An 8,523-nucleotide genomic window follows, 5' to 3' on the forward strand; every position below is an offset into this window, starting at 1 on the left:
CTATCTCCAGCGTGGTGTCCTCCATAAGCCTCAGAATGACACTTGCGTAGGATTTGTTCCTGTTCATGCTCAGGTACACAACATCTAATAACACCATCTACTCCTTCTTTATAAAGATGTGGGTCATCCCAAAAGTAATGTCTTAAATCATAGAAAAACTTTTTCTTTTGCTGGTATGTGAAGCTAGGTGGTATAAACTTAGCAACAATATAATTAGCATAATCGACATACCATGGAGTACTACGAGAAGTACTTATAACATTTAATTGTTCATTAGGAAAGCTATCATTAATAGGTAGTGGGTCATCAAGAATATTTTCAAACCTAGACAAGTTGTCTGCAACGGGGTTCTCAGCTCCCTTTCTATCAACAATATGCAAATCAAATTCTTGTAGCAAGAGAACCCATCTAATAAGTCTAGGCTTAGCATCTTTCTTTTCCATAAGGTATTTAATAGCAGCATGATTAGTTTGAATAGTTACTTTAGAATCAACAATATAAGATCTGAACTTATCACAAGCAAATACAACTGCTAAAAGCTCCTTTTCAGTAGTAGCATAATTTCTTTGAGCATTGTCTAGAGTCTTACTGGCATAATGAATAACATTTAATTTCTTATCAACTCTTTTCCCTAGAACAGCACCTACAGCATAATCACTAGCATCACACATAATTTCAAAGGGTAGGTTCCAATCAGGTGGCTGAACAACAGGTGCAGAAACTAATGCTTTCCTAAGTATTTCAAATTCTTCTACACAATCATCATCAAAGACAAATGGTATATCTTTTTGCAATAAATTAGTCAGAGGCCGAGAAATTTTTGAGAAGTCCTTAATGAACCTCCTATAAAATCCGGCGTGACCAAGGAAACTTCTTATACCTTTGATGTCCTTGGGACATGGCATCTTTTCAATAGCATCAACCTTGGCTTTATCAACTTCAATACCTCTTTCAGAAACTTTATGCCCCAAGACAATACCTTCATTAACCATAAAGTGGCACTTTTCCCAATTCAAGACAAGATTAGTTTCTTCACATCTCTGCAAAACTCGATCAAGATTGCTCAAGCAATCATCAAAAGAGGAACCATAGACGGAAAAATCGTCCATGAAAACCTCACAAATCTTTTCACAAAAGTCAGAGAATATAGCCATCATGCATCTTTGAAAGGTAGCAGGTGCATTACATAAACCAAAAGGCATACGTCTATAAGTAAAAGTACCAAAAGGGCATGTAAAAGTAGTCTTTGATTGATCTTTAGCCAACATAGGTATTTGAGAGAAACCAGAATAACCATCTAGAAAGCAATAGTGTGTATGTTTGCATAATCTTTCTAGCATTTGATCAATAAAAGGTAAGGGGTAATGATCTTTCTTAGTAGCTTTATTTAATTTGCGGAAATAAATTACCATCCTATAACCTGTGATAATTCTTTGTGGAATCAATTCATCTTTATCATTAGGAACAACAGTAATGCCTCCCTTCTTAGGGACACAATGGACAGGACTTACCCACTCACTATCAGCAACGGGATAGATTATACCTGCCTCCAGAAGCTTTAGTATTTCTTTTCTTACTACTTCTTTCATTTTAGGATTCAGACGTCGTTGAGGATCACGAACTGGTTTGGCATCTGCTTCCAAATCTATTTTATGTTGACATAGAGTGGGACTAATGCCCTTAAGATCATCAAGAGTATATCCAATAGCAGCACGATGCTTCTTCAGAATTTTCAATAACCTTTCTTCTTCATGCTCTGAAAGGTTTGCACTAATAATAACAAGATATATCTTATTTTCATCAAGATAAGCATATTTAAGATTATCAGGCAAAGGTTTAAGCTCAAACACGGGATCACCCTTGGGTGGGGGAGGATCCCCTAAAATTTCAACACGCAAATTGTGTTGCAGAATAGGTTCCTGTTTAAAGAATACTTCATCTATTTCCCTTCTTTCATTCATGAACATATCATTTTCTTGGTCTAGCAAATAGTGTTCTAAAGGATCCCTAGGAGGTACGGCAATAGAAGCAAGACCAATAATTTCATCCTTACTAGGTAATTCTTCCTCACGATGTTGTTTACTAAATTTAGAGAAATTAAACTCATGAACCATATCATCCAAGCCAATAGTAACAACATTCTTTTTGCAATCTATCCAAGCATTAACAGTGTTCAAGAAGGGTCTACCAAATATAATGGGACAAAAGCTATCTTGTGGAGAAGTAAGAACAAGAAAATCAGCAGGATATTTAGTTTTCCCACACAAGACTTCAACATCTCTAACAATTCCAATTGGTGAAATAGTATCTCTATTGGCAAGTTTAATTGTGACATCAATACCTTCTAACTCAGCAGGTGCAATTTCATTCTTAATTTCTTCGTATAAAGTATGCGGTATAACACTAGCACTTGCACCCATATCACATAAGCCATGATAACAATGATCTCCTATTTTAACAGAAATAACAGGCACGCCTACCACAGGTCTATGTTTATCTTTAGCACAAGGTTTAGCAATTCTAGCAGTTTCACCTTCGAACTGAATAACATGCCCATCAATATTATTAGATAAGAGATCTTTAACAATAGCAATATTAGGTTCTACTTTAACTTCTCAGGAGGTGTATAAGTTCTAATATTGCTTTTACGAACAACAATTGAAGCTTTAGCATGATCCTTTATTCTAACAGGGAAAGGTGGTTTCTCAATATAAGAAGTAGGAACAATAGGATCATTATAAGTGACAGTCTTTTATTCAACTTTAATAGGTGCAGCTACTTTTACTTCTATGGGAGGATGATATTTAAACCACTTCTCCTTAGGGAGATCAACATAAGTAGCAAAAGATTCACAGAAAGAAGCTACTATCTCAGAGTCAAGTCTATATTTGGTGCTAAACTTACGGAAAATATCGGTATCCATAAAAGATTTAACACAATCAAACTTAGGTGTCATATCTGACTCCTTACCTTCGTCGAGGTCCCAATCTTTGGAGTTGCGTTTAATTCTATCCAATAAATTCCATATGAATTCAATAGTCTTCATCATAAAAGAGCCAGCACAAGAAGTATCGAGCATGGTGCAATTGTTATCAGAAAGCCGAGCATAAAAACTTTGCATAATTATTTCTCTCGGGAGCTCATGATTGGGGCATGAATATAACATTGATTTAAGCCTCCCCCAAGCTTGAGCGATGCTTTCTCCTTCGCAAGGCCGGAAATTATATATATAATTGCGATCACGATGAACAAGATGCATAGGGTAATACTTTTGATGAAATTCCAACTTCAATCTTTTATAGTCCCATGATCTCATATCATCACATAGCCTATACCATATCAATGCATCTCCCTTCAAAGATAAAGGGAAGACCTTCTTCTTAGCAACATCATTGGGTATACCTACAAGCTTAAATAATCCACAAACTTCATCCACATATATTAAGTGCTCATCAGGATGCTTTGTTCCATCTCCTGTAAAAGGGTTAGCTAGCAGTTTTTCCATCATACCCGAAGGAAATTCAAAAGGAGTTTCATTTTCAATAGGTTTAGTAGGTTGAGGAGCAACTCTTTGCTCTACTGGACGGGGTGAAGATACCCCGAACAAGCCCCTCAGAGAATTACTTTCCACAGTAACAAGTGACAGTAAATTTCAGCACACTATATAAATTTTTCCTTAGCAAATTCCACCTACCAAAGGCGCTACACTCCCCGGCAATGGTGCCAGAAAAGAGTCTTGATGACCCACAAGTATAGGGGATCTATAGTAGTCCTTTCGATAAGTAAGAGTGTCGAACCCAATGAGGAGCAGAAGAAAATGATAAGCGGTTTCTAGCAAGGTATTCTCTGCAAGTACTGAAATAAGTGGTAACAGATAGTTTTGTGATAAGATAGATTGTAACGAGCAACAAGTAACAAAAGTAAATAAAGTGCAGCAAGGTGGCCCAATCCTTTTGTAGCAAAGGACAAGCCGGAACAAACTCTTATAATAGGAAAAGCGCTCCCGAGGACACATGGGAATATCGTCAAGCTAGTTTTCATCACGTTCATATGATTCGCGTTCGATACTTTGAAAATTTGATATGTGGGTGGACCGGTGCTTGGGTGTTGTTCTTACTTGAACAAGCATCCCACTTATGATTAACCTCTATTGCAAGCATCCATAACTACAACAAAAGTATTAAGGTAAACCTAACCATAGCATGAAACATGTGGATCCAAATCAGCCCCTTACGAAGCAACGCATAAACTAGGGTTTAAGCTTCTGTCACTCTAGCAACCCATCATCTACTTATTACTTCCCAATGCCTTCCTATAGGCCCAAATAATGGTGAAGTGTTATGTAGTCAACGTTCACATAACACCACTAGAAGCTAGACAACATACATCTTATCAAAATATCAAACGAATACCAAATTCACATGACTACTAATAGCAAGACTTCTCCCTTGTCCTCAGGAACAAACGTAATTACTCACAAAGCATATTCATGTTCATAATCAGAGGGGTAATAATATGCATATAGGATATGAACATATGATCTTCCACCAAATAAACCAACTAGCATCAACTACAAGGAGTAATCAACACTACTAGAAACCTACTAGCACCAATCCCGGACTTTGAGACAAGAATTGGATACAAGAGATGAACTAGGGTTTGGAGATGAGATGGTGCTGGTGAACATGTTGATGGAGATTGCCCTCTCCTGATGAGAGGAGTGTTTGTGATGACGATGGTGATGATTTCCCCCTCCCGCAGGGAAGTATCCCCGGCAGAACAGCTCTGCCGGAGCTCTAGATTGGATCCGCCAAGGTTCCGCCTCGTGGTGGCGGAGTCTCGTCCCGAAAAGTTCCTTCTTATTTTTTCTCATCGAAAGACTTCATATAGGAGAAGATGGACGTTGGAGCGCCACCAGGGGGCCCACGAGGTAGGGGCGCGCGCCCTAGGGGGGCGCGCCCCCCACCCTGGTGAGCAGGGTGTGGGCCCCCTGGCCTTCATCTTTGGCGAGGATTTTTCTTTATTTGTTTTAAGATGTTCCGTGGAGTTTCAGGACTTTTGGAGTTGCGCAGAATAGGTCTCTAATATTTGCTCCTTTTCCAGCCCAGAATTCCATCTACCGGCATTCTCCCTCCTTATGTAAACCTTGTAAAATAAGAGAGAATAGCCATAAGTATTGTGAGATAAAGTGAAATAACAGTCCATAATGCAATAAATATCGATATAAAAGCATGATGCAAAATGGACGTATCAACCTACATTATATCGATGAACTAGAGCTAGCGTCGTATCGCCCCAGGTTATAACTGTCACATGATGAATATCATCCAGCAAGTCACTGATACGTCTCCGTCGTATCTATAATTTTTGATTGTTCCATGCCAATATTATTCAACTTTCATATACTTTTGGCAACTTTTTATACTATTTAAGGGACTAACATATTGATCCAGTGCCAGTTCCTGTTTGTTGCATGTTTTTGTTTCACAGAATGTCCATATCAAACGGAGTCCAAACGGAATAAAAACTGACGGAGATTTTTTTGGAATATATATGATTCTTGGGAAGAAGAATCCACGCGAGACGATGCTCGAGGGGCCCACGAGGTAGGGGCGTGCCCGAGGGTGTCAGGCGCGCCCCTGACCCTCGGAGCCACCCCATGAGGCGGTTGATGACCTTCTTTCGGCGCAAGAAAGCTAATATCTGGATAGAGATTGTGTTAAAATTTCAGCCCAATCAGAGTTACGGATCTCCGGGAATATAAGAAACGGTGAAAAGGAAGAATCCGAGAATGCATAACCAGAGAGAAACAGAGAGACATATCCAACCTCGGAGGGGCTCTCGCCCCTCCCGTGCCATGGAGGACATGGACCAGAGCGGAAACCCTTCTCCCATCTAGGGAGGAGGTCAAGGAAGAAGAAGGAGGAGGGGGCTCTCTCTCCCTCGCTTCCGGTGGCACCGGAACGCCACCGGGGGCCATCATCATCACCGCGATCTACACCAACACCTCCGCCATCTTCACCAACATCTCCATCACCTTCCCCCCTCTATCTACAGCGGTCCACTCTCCCGCAACCCGCTGTACCCTCTACTTGAACATGGTGCTTTATGCTTCATATTATTATCCAATGATGTGTTGCCATCCTATGATGTCTGAGTAGATTTTCGTTGTCCTATCGGTGGTTGATGAATTGCTATGATTGATTAAATTTGATTGTGGTTATGTTGCTGTCCTTTAGTGCCCATCATATGATTGCGCGCGTGGATCACACCCTAGGGTTAGTTTGTATGTTGATAGGACTATGTATTGGAGGGCAAGAGTGACAGAAGCTTCAACCTAGCATAGAAATTGATGCATACGGGATTGAAGGGGGACCAATATATCTTAATGCTATGATTGGGTTTTACCTTAATGAACATTAGTAGTTGCGGATGCTTGCTAATAGTTCCAATCATAAGTGCATAGAATTCCAAGTCAGGGATGACATGCTAGCAGTGGCCTCTCCCACATAATACTTGCTATCAATCTAGTAAAGTAGTCAATTGCTTAGGGGCAATTCCGCAACTCCTACCACCACTTTTCCACACTCGCTATATTTACTTCATTGTTTCTTTATCTAAACAGCCCCTAGTTTTTATTTATGTAATCTTTATTATCTTGCAAACCTATCCAACAACACCTACAAAGTACTTCTAGTTTCATACTTGTTCTAGGTAAAGCGAACGTCAAGCGTGCGTAGAGTTGTATCGGTGGTCGATAGAACTTGAGGGAATATTTGTTCTACCTTTAGCTCCTTGTTGGGTTCGACACTCTTACTTATCGAAAACTGTTGCAATCCCCTATACTTGTGGGTTACCAAGACCTTTTTCTGGCGCCGTTGCCGGGGAGCAATAGCGTGGGGTGAATATTCTCGTGTGTGCTTGTTTGCTTTATCACTAATTAATTTTTATTTGTTGTTCTTAGTTGTTTTATATCTTTAGTTATGGGTAGGAAACACAAAATACCAAAAAAAAATTAGTTGTACCTACTGAACAAATGGTTGAAGAACCACTCAAAATCTATCACACTGCTGAAGCTTATTACTTGGATCATCTTCGATCCCTTTGTGCTCGAGCTGAAACCCCAACTAGCTTAGTTGAGGGCAAATCTTTAGATGAGCATGCTTGTTATGTGCGACACCGTATATCTGAAAGAGGGAAATGTTTATTGGATCAAATTCATCGTTTGAAATGCTATGCTTGAAATTTATGTTATATATATATGATTTTACTTGTTGTTCTAAAAACCCTAAGAAACACCTTCCCTACCAATGTGAGTTTATTGATAATGGAATCGTATCTTCGTATGCTAAGGGTGTTTATAGTTACTATGATGTTCAACAAATTGAAGAATTTGTTGCTTTTAAGGGTGCTTATGAAATTGCTTCTTTGATTGAAAAGTATGATGCTACTCTTTGCCAATCTGAAAATTTTGCTATACTTAAATATTTCTATGATAATTATGCTTCTAATACCTATGTTAAACAATATATTGAGGAATACTCCGCTGTCCAAGAAGAGACTAATATTTTGCAGGAGTCTATGGAATAAGAAGTTGATGACACTGTGAGCTCATTGGATGAAAAAGATGAGGAGGAGAGCGAAGAACAAAAGGAGGAAGAGCGGATTGATCACCCGTGCCCACCTTCTAATGAGAGTAACTCTTCAACTCATACATTGTTTAATTCCCCTTCGTGCTTACCGAAGGATGATTGCTATGATGACTGTTATGATCCCTATGATTCTTTTGAAATATCCCTTTTTGATGATGCTTGCTATGCTTATGGCCAAGATGCCAATATGAATTATGCTTATGGAGATGAACTTGCTATAGTTCCTTATGTTAAACATGAAATTGTTGCTATTTCACCCACGCATGATAGTCCTATTATCTTTTTGAATTCTCCCGATTATACTATATCGGAGAAGTTTGCACTTATTAAGGATTATATTGATGGGTTGCCTTTTACCATTACACATGATGATTTTGATAGATATAATATGCATGTGCTTGCTGCTCCTACTTGCAATTATTATGAGAGAGGAACTATATCTCCACCTCTCTATGTTTCCAATATGATAAAATTGCAAGAAACTGTTTATACTATGCATTGGCCTTTACTTTGTATGCATGAATTGTTCTTTTATGACATGCCGATGCATAGGAAGAGAGTTAGACTTCGTCATTACATGATATATGTTAACTTGTGCTCACCACTAAATTACAAATCATTGTTAATTAAAATTGGCTTTGATATACCTTGGGATCCGGGTGGATTCATTACTTGAGCACTATATGCCTAGCTTAATGGCTTTAAAGAAAGCGCTGCCAGGGAGACAACCCGGAAGTTTTAGGGAGTCATTTATTTCTGTTGAGTGCTTTCATATAGTTTTAAAACAACAAAAATAAAGAGGGGAACCCAAAACTTTTTCTAAAAGAAAAGTGAAAGTGAGAGAGATGAGCATTGTGAAAGTGGGGGACGT

This window comes from Triticum dicoccoides, chromosome 4A (genome assembly GCF_002162155.2).
Source record: "Triticum dicoccoides isolate Atlit2015 ecotype Zavitan chromosome 4A, WEW_v2.0, whole genome shotgun sequence".
NCBI classification, from domain to species: Eukaryota; Viridiplantae; Streptophyta; class Magnoliopsida; order Poales; family Poaceae; genus Triticum; species Triticum dicoccoides.